At 25.5% G+C, this 15,015-nt stretch overlaps 2 non-coding genes across 2 annotated transcripts; both read right to left on the bottom strand.

Moving 5' to 3' along the window:
• Nucleotides 1-258: 258 nt before the first annotated feature.
• Nucleotides 259-377, bottom strand: LOC123304204. The gene has a single exon (XR_006536247.1). It is a non-coding gene; the product is annotated as a 5S ribosomal RNA (ribosomal RNA).
• Nucleotides 378-6,712: 6,335 nt separating this feature from the next.
• Nucleotides 6,713-6,831, bottom strand: LOC123304203. Its single transcript, XR_006536245.1, has one exon. It is a non-coding gene; the product is annotated as a 5S ribosomal RNA (ribosomal RNA).
• Between the last annotated feature and the right edge of the window lie 8,184 nt (nucleotides 6,832-15,015).

Genomic DNA, 15,015 nt, shown 5'->3' with positions numbered 1-15,015 from the left:
AGCGATTGCTATTTCTAAAAATAAATAAATTTCATAAAATTTATATTATTTTATATTCATTTGAAATATTAAAAAAACTTCTCGCTTTAAAGTAACCATGATATGAGTTATAAATGCAATAAAATTTTATACAAAAAATAATATTTATTTGTTGACGAATAATATAAAAGGTTTACATTTATAAATAACATATATTTATATATGGTGTGTAAAAAAAAAAAAAACAGAAGAAAAATAATTTATATTTTTAATATAAAAAGGCAACCGCACACATTGTTCCCAAGCGGTCACCCATCCAAGTACTGACTGTGCCCAATGTTGCTTAACTTCGGTGATCGGACGAGAACCGGTGTTTTCAACGTGGTATGGCTGTTGCCAGTAATAAATGAAAATTTTTACAAATATATATTTTTCATAAATATCATTAATATTAAAGTATATTATTAAAATTTTCAATGAAGTAATCAATTTAAATATATACTTATTTATTATACCATATATTTTAAATAAAAATGCAACCGCACACAGTATTCTCAAGTGGCCACCCATCCGTGGTACTGACTGTGGCAAATGTTTCTAAACTATTATTTTATAAAATATTTATACAAAAAATAATTTACTCTTATCAAATATTAATTTGTGGCCTGTATTAAGGCCTATGTTATTTTCATTTTTTAGCAAAAATAATGAAATATTTCAATATATTATTAAAGTAACAGATCATTTCTTTTTTGGTGCTGCTTTTTTAATTTTTGTAGGAGATGATTTGGCAACAGAAGCTTTCTTAGCTTTTGGTGCTTTCGGTTTACGAGCAGGGCTACTTTTGGCAGCGGATTTTGTACTTTTTGCTGGTTTTGCTTTAACTGGTGCTTTTTTTGATGCCGCTGATGATTTTGCAGTAACTTTTTTAGCAGCAGTTGATGATGATGGAGTCGCTTTTTTTGCTTTAGGCTTTTTGGCTGCCAATGATGTAGTTGTGGCTTTCTTTTCTTTTGGTGCCCGTTTACTTTTAGCACTCTTTGCTGAACCTTTTGCTCCACTTTCTTTTTTGGAAACTTTTGATTTAGCTGAAGAATTAGATGAAGCGGAAGCAGCCAATTTGAATGAACCAGATGCACCTTTACCTTTAGTTTGTACCAAGGCTCCCTCAGTTACAGCAGCTTTTAAATATTTTTTAATAAATGGTGAAATTTTATCAGAATCCACTTTATAATTTGCAGCTAAATATTTTTTAATTGCTTGTAATGATGAACCACCACGTTCTTTTAAATTTTTAATTGCGTTAACAACCATTTCTGATGTACGTGGATGTGTTGGTTTTGAATGTTGTTTTGTACGTTTAGCACCAGAAGCTGTTGCTTTTTTTGTTGGTGTTGTAGAAGCAGCAGTAACCGCAGTTGCTGCAACAGCTGTAGAATTTTCTTCGGCCATATTTTTTACTTTATAAAAATAATGTATTTATTATAAATATTTAAATGATAAAATATAATAATTCTATCAAATAAAAAATAAAGGTTTTCAATTATATCATTATTCACAATAATATAAGTCCCTATGTAAGTCAAAGTACCATGTAGAAAACACATAAAAATTAAATAGTATTTCTAATTTACTGTCGTAGTAAACATGATTTATTTTTTCAATTTCTATAATATATAAAATAATAAATTATAAATTTAATAATAATATTTATTTTATAAATTAAAATATATTTAATTTTTTTATTAACAATTATTAATAAACATAGTTTAATATTAATTATTTCAATCATACAAAACAATAATATTTTTAAGGTAAACTTAAAAAGTATATATTTTTATTTTTTATTTAATATCGATTTATTATAAATTATTAGTATATAAATAATTAAAAAATTTAATATATAAATATATATATTATAGTATAAGATTTCATTTTTAGAAAAACTTTTTTTGTCAATAATGAAAACGTATTATTATGAAATGTGTTAATCGAACATTGACAAAATATATTTCATTAGAAAATACTTTTATTTATGCATTAATATCAATAATTAACTATTAAATTAATTTTTTCATAATTATATAAAGAAATTTTATACTGATATAAGTATTTATATATTATAATATTTATTTTAAATATAAAAAAATTTATGACAAAATATATTATTAGAGTATTTGTTGAGATTAATATAAGATTATTTTAAATAAGAATTAATTTATATAATTATTAAAATATTATTAATTTTATGTTATGTAATTTTAATAAAAATAAATAATAATAATAAATATACAAATTTTTTAACAATTTAAATTTTATATGATCTAAATAATTTTGTTAAGTACGATATGAGAAATCATTGTAAGCTTCGTTAAGAAACTTTGTAATATAAAATAATAATAATAATATTAAATATATAAATAAATAAAATAAATTTGATATATATTTTTAGTTCATTCTGTGTATAAATCAAAGGATACCGAATAATTGGTAACGGATGCGATATATTATAGTATCGAGTATTAAAACATCATATATAAATTTATCTTGTTATTCAAATTTTTTGTTAATTAACTTATGTATTTAGAAAATTTATAATATTATTTATATAATTGACATAAAATCTTATAAATTGAAATTTTATTAATATGTATCAAAAGAAGAGAGTAACGTATTGATATAATATCAAAGGATACTGATTATTTAAATAACGAATACGTCATATATTGTTTGTGTAACGAAGTTCACTTGGCCATCTAGTTTAAAATAACATTTTCAATAGAAAGTTTATATGCTTTTTTTTTCTTTTTTTTCTTTAATTATTAAAAAAATAAATTGAAATTTAATTCAATCAAATTTTATAATAATTTTAAAAAAATTTTTCCTTTTAAAAAATATTTTGTGATGTTGTGATAATATGTATTAATACAAGTGCATCCTGATACTTTTATCTCTAGTAAAGGTATGAGTATCATGAACAGTTTTGTTATCTAATGATATTATTTTGATAATATTTTGTGTATATTCTTATAATATTTTGTCTAAATATCATCATAATACAATATTATTTTGATAATATTTTATGAATATTCTTATAATATGTTACCTAAATGTCATCATAATATGATGAATTATTTCCATAATAACATATAAAAAAAGAAAAAAAAAAAAAAAAATAATTAATTTATAATTATTTAAATTGATTCTTTAAAAAAATATTATAATATATTATTTATAAAAATAATTTTTACTCTTATTTTAAATAAATTTGTGGCCTTTTATTAAAAGGCCTATGATCGATGTATTATTATTATAAAAATTAATGCAATGTTTTTAATTTATGCTTTCTTTTCAGTTTTCTTTGGTAATAACACTGCTTGAATGTTTGGTAATACACCACCTTGAGCAATTGTTACACCAGATAATAATTTATTTAATTCTTCATCATTACGAATTGCCAATTGTAAATGACGTGGAATGATACGTGTTTTTTTGTTATCACGGGCAGCATTACCAGCTAACTCGAGAACTTCTGCAGCCAAATATTCCATAACAGCAGCCAAATATACTGGGGCACCAGCACCTACTCGTTCAGCATAATTTCCTTTTCGTAATAATCTGTGAATTCTTCCAACAGGAAATTGTAATCCTGCTCGGCTTGATCTTGACTTTGCCTTTCCCTTTACTTTACCACCTTTACCTCGTCCAGACATAGCGAATAAATTTATTTAATTAATATTTTTTTTTGTAAATATAATCACACAGATGTGTACGTTACGGGGATTGTAACATAAATGTTTAAAATGTTATTTGGGTATTTTAATTTATAATATTTATAAAATATAAAACTTTAAAAATAAACCAATCACCTTATAGTATTATTTTCAGCCAATCAGAGAGTAGTATTCATTTTTATTGTTATATCCATCTTCGCGTATATAATACGCTAGTTGTATACACGACACGCTCATACATATACTGACTGGTGTTCTGTAACTATCTGTGTATATTAATTGTTTGTAACAATGCCACCAAAAACAAGTGGAAAAGCAGCAAAAAAAGCTGGCAAAGCTCAAAAAAATATATCAAAGAGTGATAAGAAAAAGAAGAGGAAGCGCAAGGAATCATATGCAATTTACATTTACAAAGTATTAAAACAAGTGCATCCTGATACTGGTATCTCTAGTAAAGCTATGAGTATCATGAACAGTTTTGTTAATGATATTTTTGAACGTATTGCTGCTGAAGCATCACGTTTAGCACATTATAATAAACGTTCAACAATCACAAGTCGGGAAATTCAAACCGCAGTTCGATTATTATTACCTGGTGAATTGGCAAAGCACGCTGTTAGTGAAGGTACTAAAGCTGTTACAAAATATACAAGTTCAAAATAAATAAATCGAAAATATTATTTAATTGATAACATAAAAATACATCAACATATAAAAACGGCTCTCTTTTTAAGAGAGCCATCAAATTTTTTAAATAAGAGTAAATTATTTTTATATATACAAAAAAATAAAATAAACAATTATTAATATCATATTTAATATAAAATTTTATATATTAATAGCTTGAATATATCTATTATTAGTATATCAATATTATTAATTTTAAATATAATAAAGGATATCGGAATATATATCGTAAATCAGTGTAATGCAAATGCATTACATTACCTTTATTATTTTCATTTTACATTTACTACTTGTTTATGTACGCTTATAATTATTAGAAAAATATTTTTAATAATTTTAAAAAATAAATGAAATAATAAAAATTTAATAATAAATTATTTATTGAAAGTATAACAAATGGTATAGCAAAATATTTATTTTCTTTGATTAAGGCGAAATGTTTTATTAGTTATAAATTCGATAATCTCCTATCGATACTTGTTACTCTTAACTTGTATATATAAAAAATATAATAGTATATTAATTTATAATAAAATTTTTTCAAAAATTCAATAAGTTATTGTAAAATAAAATAGATAATATACAAATTATAATTTATTATTGCAGATATATTACAAAAAAAAAAAAAAAAAAAAATATTTGGTAATGTATGTTATAAACAAAATAATTTGTTGTAAACAAATTATATAATATGTTATATTTATTAACAAATTTATTTACTCTTATATAAATAAAATTAGTGGCTTCCCAAAAAGGAAAGCCTGTTTAAATTTATCGGATGTATTAAATATTCTTTAATAAATTTACTAAATATTTTAAGTAAATTATTATATTTTCTTAACCTCCAAAACCATACAAAGTACGACCTTGTCGTTTTAATGCATATACAACATCCATAGCTGTAACTGTTTTACGTTTTGCGTGTTCAGTATATGTAACAGCATCCCGAATAACATTTTCAAGGAATACTTTAAGTACACCACGTGTTTCTTCATAAATTAAACCAGAGATACGTTTTACTCCACCTCGTCGTGCTAAACGACGAATTGCAGGTTTTGTAATACCTTGGATATTATCACGCAAAACTTTTCTATGACGTTTTGCACCCCCTTTTCCAAGACCCTTTCCACCTTTTCCTCTGCCAGTCATTTTAATAAAAAATTATTTACAATATTTTAACGAACGGATAACACGTGTGTTAACCTCACAAGTATTGTAATGTATGTGAGCGCCGGTACAATTGTGCCTTTTTATATAAAGCATTAAAGATTTTTTAAGCCACGCCTATACAATTTGATTAGTCCATACTCTGATAGCTATCCAATAGGATATAACAACAAAAATTTTGAAATTTCATATAAATATAAATACAACACATTTATTTCGCATTTAAACATTTGACTTTGTAGTATCAAATTGTCGAATATAATTTTTAAAATTGTGTGTTTTTTTGTAAAAACATTATTATTTGAAAATGGCTAGAACCAAGCAAACTGCACGTAAATCAACTGGTGGTAAAGCACCAAGAAAACAATTAGCAACGAAAGCTGCACGTAAAAGTGCACCAGCAACTGGTGGAGTAAAAAAACCACACAGATATCGTCCTGGTACAGTAGCTTTACGAGAAATTCGTCGTTATCAAAAAAGTACTGAATTGTTAATTCGTAAATTACCATTCCAACGTTTAGTACGTGAAATTGCACAAGATTTTAAAACCGATTTACGTTTCCAAAGTTCAGCTGTTATGGCATTACAAGAAGCTAGTGAAGCCTATTTAGTAGGTTTATTTGAAGATACCAATTTATGCGCAATTCATGCAAAGCGTGTTACAATTATGCCTAAGGATATACAATTGGCAAGACGTATTCGTGGAGAACGTGCATAAGCGTTTTAAATGACAATTTAAAAAAAAAAAAAAACAAATAAGAAATATTTTCGGTCCTATATATAGGACCAACATATATTATTAAATAAGAGTATATTATTTTTATTAAAAAATATATATATAAATTATTGAAATAAAATTAAACATTATTAAAATTTTGTTATAATTATAAGCGATTGCTATTTCTAAAAATAAATAAATTTCATAAAATTTATATTATTTTATATTCATTTGAAATATTAAAAAAACTTCTCGCTTTAAAGTAACCATGATATGAGTTATAAATGCAATAAAATTTTATACAAAAAATAATATTTATTTGTTGACGAATAATATAAAAGGTTTACATTTCTAAATAACATATATTTATATATGGTGTGTAAAAAAAAAGAAAAGAAGAAAAATAATTTATATTTTTAATATAAAAAGGCAACCGCACACAGTGTTCCCAAGCGGTCACCCATCCAAGTACTGACTGTGCCCAATGTTGCTTAACTTCGGTGATCGGACGAGAACCGGTGTTTTCAACGTGGTATGGCTGTTGCCAGTAATAAATGAAAATTTTTACAAATATATATTTTTCATAAATATCATTAATATTAAAGTATATTATTAAAATTTTCAATGAAGTAATCAATTTAAATATATACTTATTTATTATACCATATATTTTAAATAAAAATGCAACCGCACACAGTATTCTCAAGTGGCCACCCATCCGTGGTACTGACTGTGGCAAATGTTTCTAAACTATTATTTTATAAAATATTTATACAAAAAATAATTTACTCTTATCAAATATTAATTTGTGGCCTGTATTAAGGCCTATGTTATTTTCATTTTTTAGCAAAAATAATGAAATATTTCAATATATTATTAAAGTAACAGATCATTTCTTTTTTGGTGCTGCTTTTTTAATTTTTGTAGGAGATGATTTGGCAACAGAAGCTTTCTTAGCTTTTGGTGCTTTCGGTTTACGAGCAGGGCTACTTTTGGCAGCGGATTTTGTACTTTTTGCTGGTTTTGCTTTAACTGGTGCTTTTTTTGATGCCGCTGATGATTTTGCAGTAACTTTTTTAGCAGCAGTTGATGATGATGGAGTCGCTTTTTTTGCTTTAGGCTTTTTGGCTGCCAATGATGTAGTTGTGGCTTTCTTTTCTTTTGGTGCCCGTTTACTTTTAGCACTCTTTGCTGAACCTTTTGCTCCACTTTCTTTTTTGGAAACTTTTGATTTAGCTGAAGAATTAGATGAAGCGGAAGCAGCCAATTTGAATGAACCAGATGCACCTTTACCTTTAGTTTGTACCAAGGCTCCCTCAGTTACAGCAGCTTTTAAATATTTTTTAATAAATGGTGAAATTTTATCAGAATCCACTTTATAATTTGCAGCTAAATATTTTTTAATTGCTTGTAATGATGAACCACCACGTTCTTTTAAATTTTTAATTGCGTTAACAACCATTTCTGATGTACGTGGATGTGTTGGTTTTGAATGTTGTTTTGTACGTTTAGCACCAGAAGCTGTTGCTTTTTTTGTTGGTGTTGTAGAAGCAGCAGTAACCGCAGTTGCTGCAACAGCTGTAGAATTTTCTTCGGCCATATTTTTTACTTTATAAAAATAATGTATTTATTATAAATATTTAAATGATAAAATATAATAATTCTATCAAATAAAAAATAAAGGTTTTCAATTATATCATTATTCACAATAATATAAGTCCCTATGTAAGTCAAAGTACCATGTAGAAAACACATAAAAATTAAATAGTATTTCTAATTTACTGTCGTAGTAAACATGATTTATTTTTTCAATTTCTATAATATATAAAATAATAAATTATAAATTTAATAATAATATTTATTTTATAAATTAAAATATATTTAATTTTTTTATTAACAATTATTAATAAACATAGTTTAATATTAATTATTTCAATCATACAAAACAATAATATTTTTAAGGTAAACTTAAAAAGTATATATTTTTATTTTTTATTTAATATCGATTTATTATAAATTATTAGTATATAAATAATTAAAAAATTTAATATATAAATATATATATTATAGTATAAGATTTCATTTTTAGAAAAACTTTTTTTGTCAATAATGAAAACGTATTATTATGAAATGTGTTAATCGAACATTGACAAAATATATTTCATTAGAAAATACTTTTATTTATGCATTAATATCAATAATTAACTATTAAATTAATTTTTTCATAATTATATAAAGAAATTTTATACTGATATAAGTATTTATATATTATAATATTTATTTTAAATATAAAAAAATTTATGACAAAATATATTATTAGAGTATTTGTTGAGATTAATATAAGATTATTTTAAATAAGAAATAATTTATATAATTATTAAAATATTATTAATTTTATGTTATGTAATTTTAATAAAAATAAATAATAATAATAAATATACAAATTTTTTAACAATTTAAATTTTATATGATCTAAATAATTTTGTTAAGTACGATATGAGAAATCATTGTAAGCTTCGTTAAGAAACTTTGTAATATAAAATAATAATAATAATATTAAATATATAAATAAATAAAATAAATTTGATATATATTTTTAGTTCATTCTGTGTATAAATCAAAGGATACCGAATAATTGGTAACGGATGCGATATATTATAGTATCGAGTATTAAAACATCATATATAAATTTATCTTGTTATTCAAATTTTTTGTTAATTAACTTATGTATTTAGAAAATTTATAATATTATTTATATAATTGACATAAAATCTTATAAATTGAAATTTTATTAATATGTATCAAAAGAAGAGAGTAACGTATTGATATAATATCAAAGGATACTGATTATTTAAATAACGAATACGTCATATATTGTTTGTGTAACGAAGTTCACTTGGCCATCTAGTTTAAAATAACATTTTCAATAGAAAGTTTATATGCTTTTTTTTTCTTTTTTTTCTTTAATTATTAAAAAAATAAATTGAAATTTAATTCAATCAAATTTTATAATAATTTTAAAAAAATTTTTCCTTTTAAAAAATATTTTGTGATGTTGTGATAATATGTATTAATACAAGTGCATCCTGATACTTTTATCTCTAGTAAAGGTATGAGTATCATGAACAGTTTTGTTATCTAATGATATTATTTTGATAATATTTTGTGTATATTCTTATAATATTTTGTCTAAATATCATCATAATACAATATTATTTTGATAATATTTTATGAATATTCTTATAATATGTTACCTAAATGTCATCATAATATGATGAATTATTTCCATAATAACATATAAAAAAAGAAAAAAAAAAAAAAGAATCATTAATTTATAATTATTTAAATTGATTCTTTAAAAAAATATTATAATATATTATTTATAAAAATAATTTTTACTCTTATTTTAAATAAATTTGTGGCCTTTTATTAAAAGGCCTATGATCGATGTATTATTATTATAAAAATTAATGCAATGTTTTTAATTTATGCTTTCTTTTCAGTTTTCTTTGGTAATAACACTGCTTGAATGTTTGGTAATACACCACCTTGAGCAATTGTTACACCAGATAATAATTTATTTAATTCTTCATCATTACGAATTGCCAATTGTAAATGACGTGGAATGATACGTGTTTTTTTGTTATCACGGGCAGCATTACCAGCTAACTCGAGAACTTCTGCAGCCAAATATTCCATAACAGCAGCCAAATATACTGGGGCACCAGCACCTACTCGTTCAGCATAATTTCCTTTTCGTAATAATCTGTGAATTCTTCCAACAGGAAATTGTAATCCTGCTCGGCTTGATCTTGACTTTGCCTTTCCCTTTACTTTACCACCTTTACCTCGTCCAGACATAGCGAATAAATTTATTTAATTAATATTTTTTTTTGTAAATATAATCACACAGATGTGTACGTTACGGGGATTGTAACATAAATGTTTAAAATGTTATTTGGGTATTTTAATTTATAATATTTATAAAATATAAAACTTTAAAAATAAACCAATCACCTTATAGTATTATTTTCAGCCAATCAGAGAGTAGTATTCATTTTTATTGTTATATCCATCTTCGCGTATATAATACGCTAGTTGTATACACGACACGCTCATACATATACTGACTGGTGTTCTGTAACTATCTGTGTATATTAATTGTTTGTAACAATGCCACCAAAAACAAGTGGAAAAGCAGCAAAAAAAGCTGGCAAAGCTCAAAAAAATATATCAAAGAGTGATAAGAAAAAGAAGAGGAAGCGCAAGGAATCATATGCAATTTACATTTACAAAGTATTAAAACAAGTGCATCCTGATACTGGTATCTCTAGTAAAGCTATGAGTATCATGAACAGTTTTGTTAATGATATTTTTGAACGTATTGCTGCTGAAGCATCACGTTTAGCACATTATAATAAACGTTCAACAATCACAAGTCGGGAAATTCAAACCGCAGTTCGATTATTATTACCTGGTGAATTGGCAAAGCACGCTGTTAGTGAAGGTACTAAAGCTGTTACAAAATATACAAGTTCAAAATAAATAAATCGAAAATATTATTTAATTGATAACATAAAAATACATCAACATATAAAAACGGCTCTCTTTTTAAGAGAGCCATCAAATTTTTTTAAATAAGAGTAAATTATTTTTATATATACAAAAAAATAAAATAAACAATTATTAATATCATATTTAATATAAAATTTTATATATTAATAGCTTGAATATATCTATTATTAGTATATCAATATTATTAATTTTAAATATAATAAAGGATATCGGAATATATATCGTAAATCAGTGTAATGCAAATGCATTACATTACCTTTATTATTTTCATTTTACATTTACTACTTGTTTATGTACGCTTATAATTATTAGAAAAATATTTTTAATAATTTTAAAAAATAAATGAAATAATAAAAATTTAATAATAAATTATTTATTGAAAGTATAACAAATGGTATAGCAAAATATTTATTTTCTTTGATTAAGGCGAAATGTTTTATTAGTTATAAATTCGATAATCTCCTATCGATACTTGTTACTCTTAACTTGTATATATAAAAAATATAATAGTATATTAATTTATAATAAAATTTTTTCAAAAATTCAATAAGTTATTGTAAAATAAAATAGATAATATACAAATTATAATTTATTATTGCAGATATATTACAAAAAAAAAAAAAAAAAAAAAATATTTGGTAATGTATGTTATAAACAAAATAATTTGTTGTAAACAAATTATATAATATGTTATATTTATTAACAAATTTATTTACTCTTATATAAATAAAATTAGTGGCTTCCCAAAAAGGAAAGCCTGTTTAAATTTATCGGATGTATTAAATATTCTTTAATAAATTTACTAAATATTTTAAGTAAATTATTATATTTTCTTAACCTCCAAAACCATACAAAGTACGACCTTGTCGTTTTAATGCATATACAACATCCATAGCTGTAACTGTTTTACGTTTTGCGTGTTCAGTATATGTAACAGCATCCCGAATAACATTTTCAGGAATACTTTAAGTACACCACGTGTTTCTTCATAAATTAAACCAGAGATACGTTTTACTCCACCTCGTCGTGCTAAACGACGAATTGCAGGTTTTGTAATACCTTGGATATTATCACGCAAAACTTTTCTATGACGTTTTGCACCCCCCTTTTCCACCTTTTCCTCTGCCAGTCATTTTAATAAAAAATTATTTACAATATTTTAACGAACGGATAACACGTGTGTTAACCTCACAAGTATTGTAATGTATGTGAGCGCCGGTACAATTGTGCCTTTTTATATAAAGCATTAAAGATTTTTTAAGCCACGCCTATACAATTTGATTAGTCCATACTCTGATAGCTATCCAATAGGATATGACAACAAAAATTTTGAAATTTCATATAAATATAAATACAACACATTTATTTCGCATTTAAACATTTGACTTTGTAGTATCAAATTGTCGAATATAATTTTTAAAATTGTGTGTTTTTTTGTAAAAACATTATTATTTGAAAATGGCTAGAACCAAGCAAACTGCACGTAAATCAACTGGTGGTAAAGCACCAAGAAAACAATTAGCAACGAAAGCTGCACGTAAAAGTGCACCAGCAACTGGTGGAGTAAAAAAACCACACAGATATCGTCCTGGTACAGTAGCTTTACGAGAAATTCGTCGTTATCAAAAAAGTACTGAATTGTTAATTCGTAAATTACCATTCCAACGTTTAGTACGTGAAATTGCACAAGATTTTAAAACCGATTTACGTTTCCAAAGTTCAGCTGTTATGGCATTACAAGAAGCTAGTGAAGCCTATTTAGTAGGTTTATTTGAAGATACCAATTTATGCGCAATTCATGCAAAGCGTGTTACAATTATGCCTAAGGATATACAATTGGCAAGACGTATTCGTGGAGAACGTGCATAAGCGTTTTAAATGACAATTTAAAAAAAAAAAAAACAAATAAGAAATATTTTCGGTCCTATATATAGGACCAACATATATTATTAAATAAGAGTATATTATTTTTATTAAAAAATATATATATAAATTATTGAAATAAAATTAAACATTATTAAAATTTTGTTATAATTATAAGCGATTGCTATTTCTAAAAATAAATAAATTTCATAAAATTTATATTATTTTATATTCATTTGAAATATTAAAAAAACTTCTCGCTTTAAAGTAACCATGATATGAGTTATAAATGCAATAAAATTTTATACAAAAAATAATATTTATTTGTTGACGAATAATATAAAAGGTTTACATTTCTAAATAACATATATTTATATATGGTGTGTAAAAAAAAAAAAACAGAAGAAAAATAATTTATATTTTTAATATAAAAAGGCAACCGCACACAGTGTTCCCAAGCGGTCACCCATCCAAGTACTGACTGTGCCCAATGTTGCTTAACTTCGGTGATCGGACGAGAACCAAATTCAAATTCAAAAACAGTTTATTAATCAACATTTAAAAATACAATACATTACATACATAACATATATTACAAAACTTTTATTTACTATTATAGGTTATTAGCCTTAAAAGGCTTTCATCCTAACTTATTTTTCTTTCATGCAGATTGCTGTGTCGCAATTATGCTTATGATATTTAATTTATTTGTTTGAGCAGGTATATGTTAAGTTAATTTTTGTTGATATGCTCTTTACAGGAAAATTTTTAAAAACCTGTTTTATGTTTTAGGCAATAGCTGTGGCAAACTTATATTGCCCATTGCCTATGTGTTTTTGCATGTAAAATTAGATTTAAAAAGAAAAAAAAAAAAAAAAAAAAAAAAAATTTAATGCCTTGCGTGGGACTTGAACGCCTGCTTTCGGAGTGCCAGTCGGGAACGCTGGCACGACGCCACAGGCTCTTGTAAGGAATGGGTATTTTATCTTTATTATTTACTGTAAAATATTTTGTTATACATTATTTAAATATTTTGTATATATTTGTTTGTGTTTTTTGGTTAGTGAGTCTGACTTCACCATATTTTTGGTTAAGTAGCTGTTTTTAATCAACTTAGTGTAGAAAGAATGCGTTACATGTTTGGTATAGTCTTTGATTGTCGGTATGTCTGTCTCTCTATGTATGTCTTGTATTCTAGCGTATCTATCTTTGTTTAGTGTAAGTCGGAGGCATTTGTTCTGTATACGTTGCAGTCTTAGATATGTCGTGTCTGAAACGCTGTTCCACACAGGGGCTCCGTAGGTTATAGTTGGTCTTATTATTGCAGTGTATAACATTTTTTTATTTTTGGTGCTGAGTTTGCTGTATTTGTTCAGGAGTGGGTATAGTTGTCGTATACACCCATTTCCCCTACTGATCAGGTGGTTGATATGTGGGACAAACGATAATGTCCTATCAAGGTACACACCTAGGTACTTTACTTTGTGCTTGGCAGGGACTATGGCTACGCCGTCTACCTTAAGTGGATCGTAGATTTTGACATTTGTAAATTTTTTGCTAAAAATTATATGTTCAGTTTTGCTGTTATTTATTTTGATTTTCCAGTCCCTGGCAAACTTTAGTATCATATCCAGGTGTATTTGTAGTTGTTTTGTTGCCACCTGAGCACTAAAGGAGTGGGCGTACACGGCAGTGTCATCCGCGTATATCGCAGTTTTTGTTTTGGCAAATTTTGGGATATCATTAATAAAGTAGGTGAACAATATGGGCCCAAGTACCGATCCTTGTGGCACACCTGCTTTTGGGTGTCGGAGTTCCGATGTGCTGTTGTTTATTTTTACATAGAATCCCCTTCCTCTGAGGTAACTGTCCAGTAGTGCTATTAGCCATCTTGGGAAGTCATAATTTATTAGTTTGTAAATCAGTCCATCAATATATACCGTGTCAAAGGCTTTCTCAATATCCAGAAGGGCCATGGCCGTGACGTTACTTTTGTTAAAATTTTGTATTATGTCACTTGCTATTCTGGCAACTTGCATGCAAGTGCCATGACCACTTCTGAATCCGAATTGTTCGTGTATTATTATATTTTTGGACTGACTTATCTTGTTTATTCTTTTCAAAATGACTTTTTCCGCTATCTTGGACAGCGTGCTCAGGAGGCTTATTGGTCTGTAATTTTTGGGATTACTATGATCCTTGTTAGGTTTCGGTACTGGGATCACTATTGCCGTTCTCCAGGACTCAGGGAAGTATCCTATCCTCAGGATTGCATTTATTATGTACTGAAGT

The sequence above is a fragment of the Chrysoperla carnea genome, assembly GCF_905475395.1.
Source record: "Chrysoperla carnea chromosome X unlocalized genomic scaffold, inChrCarn1.1 SUPER_X_unloc_3, whole genome shotgun sequence".
NCBI lineage: Eukaryota > Metazoa > Arthropoda > Insecta > Neuroptera > Chrysopidae > Chrysoperla > Chrysoperla carnea.
The sequence above is the reverse complement of the archived record's forward strand: the minus strand, read 5'-3'. Positions and strand labels throughout refer to the sequence as shown.